This window comes from Triticum aestivum, chromosome 6D, assembly GCF_018294505.1.
Source record: "Triticum aestivum cultivar Chinese Spring chromosome 6D, IWGSC CS RefSeq v2.1, whole genome shotgun sequence".
In the NCBI taxonomy this organism is placed as follows: domain Eukaryota; kingdom Viridiplantae; phylum Streptophyta; class Magnoliopsida; order Poales; family Poaceae; genus Triticum; species Triticum aestivum.
This window is the reverse complement of record NC_057811.1, coordinates 153,905,062-153,920,218: the sequence shown is the minus strand read 5'-3', so window position 1 is coordinate 153,920,218 and position 15,157 is coordinate 153,905,062.

The following is a 15,157-nucleotide window of genomic DNA, read 5'->3' as shown; positions in this document are numbered from 1 at the left end:
CTAAAGTATTCTCGAAGCTTGACCTTCGTATGGGTTATCATCAGATTCGCATTCGTGAAGAAGATATTCCCAAGACAGCATTCAGAACAAGCTTTGGTTCTTATGAATATACTGTCGTGTCTTTCGGCCTTGTCAATGCTCCTCCGGTGTTCTCTCGGATGATGAATTTCATCTTCAACCCCTATACCAATGAATTCGTTCTGGTGTATCTCGATGATATCTTGGTCTTCTCCAAGAATAAGCAGGATCATGCCAAACATTTGCGATTGGTGCTCGACAAGCTCAGAGAGTATCAATTCTATGCGAAGTTCTCCAAATGTGAGTTTTGGCTCGATGAAGTTCTTTTCCTTGGTCACATCATCTCTGCCAAAGGCATCGCTGTTAACCCCGAGAAGGTGTCCGCAGTTCTGGATTGGGAACCTCCTCAAAATGTCAAGCAGCTCCGCAGTTTTCTGGGTCTTGCAAGCTATTGCCGAAGATTCGTTGAGAATTTCTCCAAGATTGCAAAGCCTCTTTCCAACCTCCTACAGAAGCATGTGAAGTATGTCTGGTCTCCTGAGTGTGACGTTGCTTTCAACACTCTCAAACAGAAACTAGTCACAGCTCCTGTCTTGACTCCTCCTGATGAATCCAAGCCGTATGAAGTTTTCTGTGATGCTTCTCTCCAAGGTCTCGGTGCTGTGTTAATGCAAGAGAAGAAAGTTGTGGCCTATACCTCTCGGCAGTTGAAGCCCAACGAGAAGAACTACCCCACTCACGATCTTGAGTTGGCGGCAGTTGTCCATGCATTGGTTACGTGGAGACATCTCTTGTTGGGAAGACAAGTGGACATTTTCACTGATCACAAGAGTCTCAAGTATATCTTCACTCAGCCCAACCTCAACCTCAGGCAGACTCGATGGGTCGAAATGATTCAAGAGTACAATCCGAGTATCGAATATACTCCAGGCAAAGCAAATGTCATTGCAGATGCTTTAAGCAGGAAAGCTTATTGCAACAGCTTAATTCTCAAGCCTTTCCAACCGGATCTTTGTGAAGCTTTCCGCAAGCTGAATCTCCAAGTTGTTCCTCAAGGCGTTCTTGCCAACCTCATAGTATCTCCTACTTTGGAAGATCAAATTCGTGAGGCACAACTCCTTGATGCCATGGTGAAGAAGGTGAAACGTGGTATCGACAAGGGTCTTTCCAAATACAAGTGCTATCGCATTGATGACAGAGACACTTTGTTCTTCGAGGACCGGATTGTGGTTCCGAAAGGTGATCTAAGGAAAGTCATAATGAACGAGGCGCACAATTCTCTCCTTTCCATTCATCCTGGAAGTACGAAGATGTATCATGACCTCAAGCAGTCGTATTGGTGGACTCGAATGAAGCGAGAAATTGCTCAATTCGTGAATGAATGTGATGTCTGCCGAAGAGTGAAAGCAGAACACCAATGACTAGCTGGTCTCCTCCAAGCTCTTGCTATTCCGGAATGGAAGTTTGATCATATCGAAATGGACTTCGTGACTGGATTTCCCAAGTCCAAGCGCGGAAATGACGCTATCTTCGTTGTCATCGACAAGCTCTCTAAAGTGGCTCATTTCCTTCCTATCAAAGAATCCATCACAGCAGCTCAGCTGGCAGAGCTCTACACCTCCAGAATTGTCTCCTTGCACGGCATTCCACAATTGATTTCTTCTGATCGTGGAAGCATCTTCACCTCTAAGTTCTGGGACTCCTTCCAGAAGGCCATGGGCACAAACATTCGCTTCAGCACAGCTTTCCATCCTCAAACTAGTGGCCAAGTCGAGCGAGTTAATCAAATTCTTGAAGATATGCTCAGGGCTTGTGTCATTTCCTTTGGCATGAAATGGGAAGATTGTCTTCCATATGCTGAATTCTCCTACAACAACAGCTTCCAAGCGAGTTCGGGCAAGGCCCCATTCGAGATTCTCTATGGCAGAAAGTGCCGTACTCCTCTCAATTGGTCAGAGACTGGTGAACGCCAACTTCTTGGCAATGACTTAATCACTGAAGCTGAAGAAATGTGTAAAGTCATCCGTGATAATCTCAAAGCCGCGCAATCGCGCCAGAAGAGTTACTATGATAGTAAGCATCGTGATTTGGCTTTCGAGATCGGAGACCATGTCTACCTCCGCGTCTCTCCAATGAAAGGCACTCGTCGCTTCGGTATCAAAGGGAAGCTTGCCCCTAGATACGTGGGTCCTTTCAAGATCATTGGCAAAAGAGGCGACCTCGCCTATCAACTTGAGCTTCCTTCCAACTTCGCGAACGTGCACGATGTGTTCCACGTGTCACAGCTCCGCAAGTGCTTCAAGACGCCTGAGCGCACTATCGACTTCGAAGAGATTGACCTCCAAGAAGATTTGTCTTATCATGAGCACCCAGTTGCTATTCTTGAAGAAACTGAGCGCAAGACTCGCAACAAGTCTATCAAATTCCTGAAAGTGAAGTGGTCGCACCATTCCGACCGGGAAGCCACCTGGGAACGCGAGGACCATCTCCGTTCCGAATATCCGGAGTTCTTTCAGTCCTAGATCTCGGGACGAGATCCTCTCGTAGTGGTGGAGTGTTGTAACACCCCGCATGTAACTTGCCATATTTGTAACTCCGACTCTTGCCATTTCCGGCTATGTGATATGTTTTTCCCTCCGTTGTCGGGTTTTGTCTTTCGTTTTGTATTTTGTCATGTCATGCATTTTCATATCATATCATCATGTGCATTGCATTCGCATACGTGTTCGTCTCATGCATCCGAGCATTTTCCCCGTTGTCCGTTTTCCAATCCGGCGCTCCTATCTCCTCCGGTGCACCCCTCTAGTTTTCTTTCGTGTGCGTGTGTCAAACTTTCTCGGAATGGACCGAGGCTTGTCAAGTGGCTTTATTATACCACCCGGAGACTACCGGTCAAGTTTCGTTCCATTCGGAGGTCGTTTGGTACTCCAACGGTTAACCGGGCCTCCGCTATGTCCATTTGAGTGTCCAGCAAAAACCCCCTCCAGATCCAGCCCAAAGCCCACCAAACTCTCTTCCATGCTCTAGGTCGTTCGATCACGATCGTGTGGGCGAAAACCGCACCTCATTTGGAGTCTCCTAGCTCCCTCTACCTATAAATGAGTGGACATCCCGAAAAACGAAATCTCAGACGAAACCCTAACCCTCTCCCTCCGCGCCGCCGGACGCGTCCGTACCCCGCCGGACACGTCCGCCGCCGCGCCCCGTCCAGTCCGGAGCCGCCACGTGTCATCGCCGGCCTTCCTCCGCCGCGGCCCGCCAGGCCCGCCGCCGGCCCGCGGGCCCGCGCGCGCGCCTCCGCGCCGGTCTTCCTCGCCGCCGCCGCTCACCTCGGGTGCGCCGCCGCCTCGGGTGCTCCCCTCGCCGGCCGTGCTCCCCGCGCCGCCCGGCGCCGGTCGGCCCCGCCGCCGCGCGCTCCCTCCGGCGCCGCCCCCGCCGGCGACCGGCGCCTGCCCTTCCTCCGGCTCGCCGCCTCCTCCCTCCGCCAAAGGCCCCGCCGGCCTCTCCTCTTCTCCCGCTGGTGAGCCTCCCGCCGGAGTCCCGAGCCCGTCGAGGAGCTCCCCGATCTGGATCTCGCTCGGCGTGAGTTGACTTTTTCCCCGAAACCCCCTTTTTTTCCTAAGTCTGTGATTTCCATCAGCAAGTGCCTATGTTCGAGATGTGATAACTTTGTGCATGTAGCTCCGATTCGCGCGTATAATATGTCAAATTGTTTGCCTCATGATGCTCTTCATTTTGTTCAATTGCACCATGTTCATTAGAGGTCATCTTGATGCCCAAATCTTCGTTGGAAGAGGGCTAGTTGCTGTTAATCTCTGGTTCTTATCAGAACTTGGAGATTTGTCATTTTTGTCTCATTTATTCTGTGCATCTTTTGAGCATGAGCTCTACATGTGTTTTGAAGTATGCCATGCCATCTTTCCAGTGGTATAGTCCATGTATTTTTTGTGGTCTTTGTGGTGACTAGCACAAGCATGCAAAGTAGGCCCCGTAATAATTCTGATTTCAGGGACTTAGTGATTTCTCTAAGTTTGTCTGCTGTAATTTTGTTGCCATGTAAACTTGATGCTAGAGAGAGATCCATGCATATTTTGGAGATGTTCAGTAAGGATGTTTTGTAGCTATAGTTGTAATTGATCCATTCCTGCAATTGTTTGCAATTTTAGAGTACCATAACATGACTCAATCTTGCTCTACTTTTGCTATAAAATATTTCTGGCAGATTCTTAACATGATATGCATTTTTTGCCAAGCTTATTGTAGTTTATCCATACATGCTATGCAATTGTTCTTGCCATGGATAGCTTCATAAACATGCCATCTTGCTGTAGGTATGCTTGGTTTGTCATGCATTGCTCTGTAGTGAGTGCATCAAGCTCACAAAGAGGCCTACATATTAATATTTCTGCCATGCTCTGTTTTCTGCTAAGTCTGAAACCTGATAACGAAACTTGCTATGTTTACATGCTTGCCATCATATCTTCTGGTCCTTTTTGGCTTATGGTCAGTAAGGGACTTTTGTCATGTGCATTTAGTAGAACACTACCATGCCTTGTTTTGCTATGTTAAGTTCCTGTAGCATGTTGATTTCGTGCTCTGAACATTGCTACCTGATGCTGATTTCTGCCATGTCCAGTTTTTCACTAAGTCTGTGAACCTGTAATCTTTTGCACTTTTGCCATGCTTGTTTGAGCTTGATATGTTGTGAACTAGCCGTAGCTCAGTGTTCATCTTTTGTCAAGCATCTCCTGTAGATTACTGCCATGTGCTTTGTTGCTATGTTGGGGTGCTGTAGCATTGTTACTTGTTGTATTTTAAGTGCTATCTTGCTGTTTATCGCAGATTAGTGTCATTCTTGTTTTGCTTGCCATTTGCAAACCGTGCATCCGATTCCGGTGATCTTTATATCGATTTCGACCGAAATCATCTCATCTTTCCAGTGGCATGCTTGGTTTGCCAAGTTACTGCCATGTTCATCATTTTCCTTCCGGAGCACGCATATGCATCGCATATCATATCTTGCATATCATACATGTTTGCATCATGTTGCTTGTGCATTTCTCGTTGTTGATTGTGGTTCCGTTTGTTTGTGTTCTTGTCTTGGGTAGAGCCGGGAGACGAGTTCGTGAACGAGGAACCTGTCGAGTACGCTTACGAGGATCAAGCTTTCGACAACTCTGAGAATCTTGCAGGCAAGATGACCACCCCTCGAAATCACTTCTATCTTTGCTATGCTAGTTGTTCGCTCTATTGCCATGCTCGCTACCTATCACTTGCTATATCATGTCTCCTATTTTAGCCATGTCAGCCCTAACCATCCTTTCCTAGCAAACCGTTGTTTGGCTATGTTACCGCTTTTGCTCAGCCCCTCTTATAGCGTTGCTAGTTGCAGGTGAAGTTGAAGTTTGTTCCATGTCGGAACATGGATATGTTGGGATATCACAATATCTCTTATTTAATTAATGCATCTATATATTTTGGTAAAGGGTGGAAGGCTCGGCCTTATGCCTGGTGTTTTGTTCCACTCTTGCCGCCCTAGTTACTGTTATACCGGGATTATGTTCCTTGAGTTTGCGTTCCTTACGCGGTCGGGTGATTTATGGGACCCCCTTGACAGTTCGCCTTGAATAAAACTCCTCCAGCAAGGCCCAACCTTGGTTTTACCATTTGCGACCTATACCTTTTTCCCCCGGGTTTTCTAGAGCCCGAGGGTCATCTTTATTTTAAACCCCCGGGCCAGTGCTCCTCTGAGTATTGGTCCAAACTGTCAGTCGCCGGTGGCCACCAGGGGCAACTCTGGTCTGGCCTATCGGAAGCTTGGACAATCCGGTGTGCCCTGAGAACGAGATATGTGCAGCTCCTATCGGGATTTGTCGGCACATTCGGGAGGCTTTGCTGGTCTTGTTTTACCATTGTCGAGATGTCTTGTAAACCGGGATTCCGAGACTGATCGGGTCTTTCCGGGAGAAGGTTTATCCTTCGTTGACCGTGAGAGCTTATGATGGGCTAAGTTGGGACACCCCTGCAGGGTATTATCTTTCGAAAGCCGTGCCCGCGGTTATGAGGCAGATGGGATTTGTTAATGTCCGGTTGTAGATAACTTGTCACTTGACCCAATTAAAATACACCAAGTGCGTGTGTAGCCGTGATGGTCTCTTCTCGGCGGAGTCCGGGAAGTGAACACGGTCTGTGTTATGTATGACGTAAGTAGGTGTTCAGGACCTCTTCTTGGTCATTGCTAGATGACGTCCGTTCCATTGCTTCTCTTCTCGCTCTCATTTGCGCAAGTTAGCCACCATATATGCTTTTGCCGCTGCAGCTCCACCTCTTTGCACCATTTCCCCTTAAGCTTAAATAGTCTTGATCTCGCGGGTGTGAGATTGCTGAGTCCCCGTGACTCACAGATACTTCCAAAACCAGTTGCAGGTGCCGACGATGCCAGTGCAGATGATGGCGTCGATCTCAAGTGGGAGTTCGACGAGGAACGTGGTCGTTACTATGTGTCTTTTCCTGATGATCAGTAGTGGAGCCCAGTTGGGACGATCGGGGATCTAGCATTTGGGGTTGTCTTATTTTCATCTGGATTTTGACCGTAGTCGGTCTATATGATTGTATTTTGGATGATGTATGAATGATATTTATGTATTGTGTGAAGTGGCGATTGTAAGCCAACTCTTTATCCCATTCTTGTTCATTACATGGGATTGTGTGAAGATGACCCTTCTTGCGACAAAACCACTATGCGGTTATGCCTCTAAGTCGTGCCTCGACACGTGAGAGATATAGCCGCATCGTGGGCGTTATACTGCTCCGCCCCTTTTTATACTTAAGCGCTCATTCTATTGAGTTGTAATAAGAAATACCTTTGTAGTTTGTTTATTAGAGACAAGAGTTTTACAGTCTTCTAAAAATGATTGTCGCTGCTCTTACTTGTGTCTGAAATCCCCCAGTGGGTGACTTAGCCGCGAATCCGTTTCGCCTAAGTTTATAAAATCCTACCGAGTGGTGAGCAAGCCTCTCACTCGGGGGCTTAGCCGCGAATCCGTTTCGCCTAAGCTTATAAAATCCTACCGAGTGGTGAGCAAGCCTCTCACTCGGGGGCTTAGCCGCGAATCCGTTTCGCCTAAGTTTATAAAATCCTACCGAGTGGTCAGCAAGCCTCTCACTCGGGGGCTTAGCCGCGAATTCGTTTCGCCTAAGTTTATAAAATCCTACCGAGTGGTGAGCAAGCCTCTCACTCGGGGGCTTAGCCGCGAAAATCCGTTTCGCCTAAGTTTATAAAATCCTACCGAGTGGTGAGAAAGCCTCTCACTCGGGGGCTTAGCTGCAGTCCAGTACTCGCCTAAGTTTGAAAAATCCTACCGAGTGGTGAGCAAGCCTCTCACTCGGGGGCTTAGCTACAGTCCAGTACTCGCCTAAGTTTGAAAAATCCTACCGAGTGGTGAGCAAGCCTCTCACTCGGGAACTTAGCTGCAGTCCAGAACTCTCCTAAGTTTTAAAAATCCTACCGAGTGGTGAGCAACCCTCCCACTCGGGGGCTTAGCTGCAGTCAGTACTCGCCTAAGTTTGAAAAATCCTACCGAGTGGCGAGCAACCCTCCCACTCGGAGGCTTAGCTGCAGTCCAGTACTTGCCTAAGTTTAAAAACTCCTACCGAGTGGTGAGCAACCCTCCCACTCAGGAGGCTTAGCTGCAGTCCCGTACTCGCCTAAGTTTGAAACACATCCCTATCCGCAAGGACGGCGAGGTGCAGGTCGACTGCAACCTTCTCCTCGAAACTGCGCCACAAGTACAATTACGCTCCATCCTTATCTGCAAGGACGGTGAGGTGCAGGTCGACTACAACCTTCTCCTCAGAGCTGCGCCACAAGTACAACGTACGCTCCATCCCTATCTGTAAGGACGGCGAGGTGCAGGTCGACTACAACCTTCTCCCCAGAGCTACGCCACAAGTACAACGTACGCTCCATCCTTATCCACAAGGACAGCGTGGTGCAGGTCGACTGCAACCTTCTCCTCGGAGCTGCGCCATAAGTACAATAGCTGCATCTCAAGTACAAAGATTATTCCGAGTGAAGAGCAAATTCCACTTGAAGGAAAACACAAGCATATTCAGAGATAAACCAAGTTCAGATAAATCCTAAAGTTCCGGACGACGGATCAAAAGTATTCGGGCATCAAGCCCGAAGAAGTTTAATGATTACACAATCACTCGGCATTCCGAGGCAAATAAAGGTGGAGCATAATGTTTCTCGGTCACGCAGAAGGAGAAGGACTGGCTGGGTCGCAGAAACTGTCGAGGTCGATGCTGTCTGCAATGCGAGTGGCGGCGTCAAGGAAAGTGTCCATGAAGGACTGGAAAGTGTGCCTCTTTGTGTTAGCAACCTTGAGCTCCGCCAGCTTGTCTTCTTTGACGTCTTTGCAGTGCACTCGGACCAGGGACAACGCGACATCAGCGCCACAACGAGCAGATGACTTCTTCCATTCTTGCACTCGGTCAGGTATTTGATTCAGTCGAGCCATCAGAGACTCGAGGACTTGAGACAGTTCCGCCTGAGGCCAGAGTTCAGCGTCAACCTGAGTCATCGCTACCTTCAGGCGGGCAAGATAAGCAATCGCGTTGTCCATGCGAGATTCCAACCGCAGCACATTCATCGCAACATCATCCTTGACTGGACAATTTATGGGATGGAGACCCGTCTCGACCCGCCCAGTTTCCGCTTCAAAGTCTTGGCAAAGCTCTGCACAGTTGAGTAAATGGTGAGTCGATGATATAATCAGGCCTGACAGTCGATCGTAATAAGTCAGTCAATCATCAGTACCTTCAAGTTTTAAGACCAGCTTTGCAGCAAGCTGGCCCAGATAAGACATCAACTCGCCCTTCTTGGCCTTGAGGCTCCCAAGCTCGGTAGTCAGCTTGTCCTTGTCTTTCTTCAGTCGCTCGACCTCCCGATTGGCGTCAGAAATAGCAGTCTTCAGTTTGGAGTTCTCTTCTTCTAACTTGCCGACTGAAGCAAGCTTCTTGTCAGCAAGCGCCGTTTTCTCTCGCGCTTCCTTCTGTGCAGCAGCAAGATCCAGGTCCTTCTTCTCCAAAGCCTGCTTCATTTTCTCTAAAGAAATAACATTCTTCAGACGGGCTTGGAGTTGACGGTTTTCACTACATACATCTGCTCGAGTGGAGTCACTCAGTTCAAAAAATGGAAAGGAAAAGTGCCAGCAGTGAGATAGACAGTTGACGATTGGTTACCTCCCATGGCAGCTACTTCATCACGAGCAGTCTTGAGATTCTACCCGACTCGAACAATCCATATCCATATCAGTCGATATCCATATCAGTCGCGGCCGAGGCCGGGCTGTAAAGGTTCATCATCCACTCGGTCAGTACAAGAGAATCGGTCGAAACAAGAAAATACGGGAAGAACATTTACCCAGAAGCAACAGGAACGTCCATCTTGATTCTAGGCAAGGTCTTCCGAGCCTTCGAAGGATTGATCTTGGGCTGCTTGGTGACCTTCTCAGCCAATTCTGGAGTCGAAGACTGAGCGCGCTTTTGAGATGGAGCGCTCGAGGCCACAGCCTTGCCGCGCCTGCCCGCGGGATCATGGTGCTGCTTGGATCGACGTTCGGAACGAGGTGGTGAGTCGGCTACCTCCTCATCGTTCGACTCATCGCTCTCATCTTCATCATCGTCGGCTGGTGACTCCCACTCGCCGCTCTCCTCCGTGCTGTCCTCGCCCTCATGGTCCTGCTCCAGAGCTTGTTCGCCATTGGGCATTGAGTACATCTCTGTGTAAATCTACAAAACAAGGAGCCGAGTGGAGATCAGTCGGATCAACAAACAGTCAGAAAACACATCCAAATTCAATCAGTTGTAGTGGCCAAACCTTGTCTGGCTAGTTGCTGTCGCTGTAAGGGTTGACTCTCCTGGCGCCCCTGGGGTTGTCCTTGTTCCCGGTGATGCCCCTCAGCCACTGGGCCACTGTTTTGGCCGTCACCTCCTCCGGATGAACCCGAGAGGTGTCGCCAGCCCCGGAGTACATCCACATGGAGTGGTCACGAGCTTGGAGTGGTTGAATGCGCCGAGTGAGGAACACCTCCAGCAGATCCATGCTGGTGACACCTTGGTTGATCAGTTGAACTACTCTCTCGACCAGCATGCCCGTCTCCGCCTTCTCCGCGGCGGTCACTTTCAACGAAGATGGAGTCTGAACACGATCAAAAGAGAAAGGGGGAAGTCCAGTCGACTGGCCTGGGGTCATGATATCCTGGTAGTAGAACCAGGTCGACTGCCAGCCCCTGACCGACTCAGGAAGAGTCATCGAAGGGAAGGAACTCCTCTTCCTCTTCTGGATACCCAGACCCCCACACATCTGGATAAAATGGGTTTTCTCGTCGTTCGAGTTCGCTTTCTTCACTGTTTGGGAGCGGATGGTGAAAATGTGCTTGAAAAGACCCCAGTGCGGTCGACACCCCAGGAAATTCTCGCACATGGATACGAATGCAGCAAGGTATGTGATGGTGTTGGGAGTAAAATGATGGAGTTGAGCCCCGAAGAAATTCAAGAAAACTCGAAAGAAGGGGTGTGGAGGAAGCGAGAAGCCGCGGTCGACATGAGTGGCGAGCAGAACACACTCACCCGGTCGCGGCTGCGGCTCCGTTTCCCCCTCCGGCAGCTGCACAGACTCATGGACGATCAGCCCTAACTCGGCCATTTCGTCCAAGTCTTCCTGCCAAAGTGAGGATCGGATCCAATCTCCCTGGATCCAACCCAACGGCAGCCCCGAGCGCGATGAAGATCCCCGATTCGCCTTCTTGCTTTTCGCCGCCCCCGTCACCTTCTTCGCGCGTTCCAGCGCCGCCGTTTTCTCCTTCCCCATGGCGGCGGAGCAGCGGCGTCGAGAGTGGAGAAGCTGAATGAGGTGAAGGAGCAATAGGAAGAAGAAGGAGAATGGGCACGCACAGTGCGGACGCCTCGACCTCGCCGCTTTTAAAGGCCTACTTCCGAGTGGCTGATGCGCGGGCCCGGGCGATCCTGTCAAATCCCTTAACAGTCGCACACGGGATACGTGGCGAAAAAGGTGGCACGGAAATCGAAACGTCCTATTTATCTACTCCGCTTACCACGGCGCGCTCCACCTGGAGCGCTTCCACCAAAATTTCGAATCCCGTGAAATCCGGGATCCTCTACAACCGATCATGCCAAAGATTCCATGTCAAGGATAACACTCGACGGGTGACCTTATAAAAACCAGTCGGCAATTTCTGAATCGACCAAGGCGACTTAAACGAAGCCGAAGTTCCAACAACTGGCCTCCATTTGGAGATGAAAGCAAGAGTCAAAGCAAGGTCAACTTCAACCTTCTTTTCACTCGGACCTCAATCCATTCGGGGGCTAATGATGAGGACATGGACCTGGGGTAGGGTAATAGGCCTGACCTATACGTCCTACCTAAGGTCCTTGTCCTAGAATCAAAGAAGTTCAAGAGTAAATAGAGGGGGCCCAACAAAGGTGTCGAGTGCAATCCACTCGACCTACCATTCGCTCAGAGACCCCTCCTTGTTTAGGTCACTCGACCAATAAACCATCGACGTGCAGAAGACCTAAAGCCACTCCGCGCAGCAACGGTCGAGCATTTACTCATATACTTAATGATCATTTATAGCACTTTATTATGGACGTTACCTGTAACGCTCTCTCTTTATGTACATTGAACCCTGTGTAATGGAGGGGAGCTGGGGTCCTGGCGCACTCTATATAAGCCACCCCCCTCCTCTGGGACAAGGGTTCGCACCCCTGTAAACACGCACATACGTAATCCAGTCAACCGCCTCCGGGCTCCGAGACGTAGGGCTGTTACTTCTTCCGAGAAGGGCCTGAACTCGTAAAACTCGTGTGTACAACTTCACCATAGCTAGGATCTTGCCTCTCCATACTTACCCCCTATTCTACTGTCATTCTTAGTACCATGACAAACACCCCGCGCCCCCCTCCACACACACACACACACACACACACACACCAAAACCTCCTCGGGCATGCGCGCGCGCACACACACACACATCCTCCCTCGCTCGAAACCCTAGCAAAGTCCCCGCCGCCGCAAGGCCAAGGCTTCCATTGTCAATATCTGCCAGTTTGCCCGTGTAGCTTACCCACCGATCTCCATACCCAGGCCGCCCTGAGTTTCTTAGATGACACCTGCCAAACGCCCCCTTTCCCACAAATCCCCATCCCCATCCCCCACTGCAGAGCGTCGCAGCCTAAGCCCGGCTACGCTTCCCGTGGTGCTCGAGGTGTATAGCGGTCTCTTTGCCCGACGTCGCCGAGGAAGCTGACGACCATTACTGGCGGTAGGCACTCAAGCAGCGGGCTAGAGTATGTGGCATGTCTCATCCGCCGGCTACGACATCGAGGTCATCCACAGCGACTCCTTGAGGCGGGCTGTGTCACAGGTTAAGTGGCCCACCCCCAACCCCTCGGGTTCAACCGCTGTCGATCTCATCCATGGCCCCGCCGCTGATCTCCTCTGGCTCGCTGTCAACAATTTGCGATTCTACATCGCCATCGAGCCCCTTTTGTCATTTCTGAAGGACATGTTCTGCGACGCTGGCTTGGGATCCACAGCTTCCAAGTCAGACCTCATCGACGGTGACCACGAGGAGGGCACCCTCTCCGGCTCTTCCAAGGGGAAAGAGTCCATCTGCTCTTCCAAGGGGAAAGCGCCTGTCTGCGACATCAGGGAGGGCACCCTACAGTCGTGCTCTTCCAAGGGGGAGGAGCCCATCTGCGACAACATGGAGCGCATCCAGGGTCCGTGCTCTTCCCACGGGAACGAGCCCATCTGTGACAAGTGAGGAAACCCATGATTTGTTTATTTCAGTTGTTCACAATGTGATGCTCTATATGTGCAATTATTTACTTTGCAGTACATTTCATCAATCCAGTTTTAAACATACCGATAGGAATGCATATATTTGCTTGCTGTTAAGCCTGTTATAGCTAGCATATGCCTCTTTTAAAGTTTTTTGATTGTTCAGTTGTCTGTAGTTAGCATATGTTCAGTTTCAAATGCTATCTTTGGTTGTTCGTAGTATGCCTTGTTTATTCCAGTTATTCACAACGTGATGTTCTATATGTGCAAGTATGAACTATGCAGTTCAATTTCATCAGTACCGGTTTCAATAATACCACTATGAATGGCTACATTTGGTTGCTGCATCCTGTAGTTAACACGCCTTTCCATTTTTATTTAACCATAACCAGTGTACTTAGACCGGCACAATACCAGTTTGAATGACCATGTTTGCTTGTTGTTAAATGTTAGGCCTGTTGCAGCTAGCACACCTTTCCACTTGTTTTGCTTTACTAACGTGCTTAAACCTGCACACTGAAGCTATCTTTTGAAGATGATTTTGTCTGCCATGTGTAATTTTGGTTGATGTTTAGTCTGTTGTGCTTAACATGCTTCTTGATGTACCTACACAGGACAATTTTGGGAACGACTGCTGTTTTCCATCGAGGTTAGTTTCATCCCATGGCTTATATCTGCTCACTGTTCAGGATATCCGTAGCTGGTACCATATAGGCCGGCGGCTGATAAGGGACTAATCGGTGAATCGGACTTTTAACTGAATATATCTGCAACCCATTTTCCTTAGGTTAACTACGGCCATATGTAATATATCTGAGGCTACATAGCAACATGCACTGTACTTAATGTCTAAATATGCAATCCTAGGCTACATAGCAACAAGGAAGAGTGTTACATTAATGTTCTAATGATGTCTAGATATACGTAGAAGAGCAGCAGCAGCAACAGCAACAACACAACCCTGTTTTGATACTCAACTTAGCTAGAGGTTAGAGTTAGTTTCTAGCTCATTACTAACCCTGAACTAACTCCATCCAAAGAGTTGTTTGGATGGCAGGGTTAGATTGACAATAAATGCACTAGGAGAACTAGCTCCAATTAGCACCTCTTGGGTTGGATACTAGTTTTTTTGGGTGGGTTATAGATGCAACTAGCTCAAACTAGCCCTCATGTTTAGATATACTTTAGGGCTATTTGAGCTCGGACTAGCTCAAACTAACTGTAACCCGTGGACACAGTAGCTGATAATTTTTAAGAATGAACTAAACTCCTTCTGGCCCATAATATAAGATGTTAATTCATCTAATATGTGAGTATATTGGATGTTATAAGATACTCCCTCCGTTCCTAATTGTCTTTTCAGAGATTTCAAATGGACTACCACATACGGATGTATATAGACATATTATAAAAGAGTGTTGTACTACATCATTGTGCAATTGATGTTTAGCTTCTAATATTAACTTGCTGCTTTTAGGTTCATATGTCATTGGTAAAGATCCGCGTTTCGACCCTTTCTGCGTATGGGGCAATGAGATATCAATGAACCAGCATCAAGTGAGGAAGCTGATAAAGATTGTTAGTAAAATGGGTCCAAAGATGGCAATTAAACTATTTGTTTACACTTTATCCAAGACAACAACGAACTGCAGGATGGTAAGTAAGAACTCTGCAGCCTTCTTTGTACTGCCCATAATGAGTTGTGTTAGATGACAATGTCTGAAATCTTATTCCTTTGCAGTGGTTGCCAAAGCAGTTTACTCAAGATTACCTCTCAAACTACATGATTGCTGGGCATGCAAAGGTTAAAGTATTTCTACCAGAACACGATGATTATCTAGATGTTTTCATGAAGACCGTGAAGGATGGGTGGTTGGCCATCACAAGGGGTTGGACTATAGTCGTGCGTGCCTTCTGCATGGAGGAGGGCACAATATGGGCATTCCGCTTCACCTTGTTCAGCAACCAGAGTATATTTCGCCTCTTTCTTTACCGTCTTTAATAGTACAAGTATACAACTGTGGTTCATCATTCTTTATTTGGTTCTTATGTAATTCTTGAACATATGTACCTATGAATCGAATAATGCATTGGTTGTTTGAACCTGATGGATATGAATAAAGCTGTAGCATACCTTCAAATTCAAATCCAAATCCGGTACAATTTGGAAAAGCAACAATTAAATTACGGTGAAATTACGCTCTCCAGGTTGTTACGGCACACACGGTTGGTAAAACACATACGTTTGCGATATGCACCATAATCCGA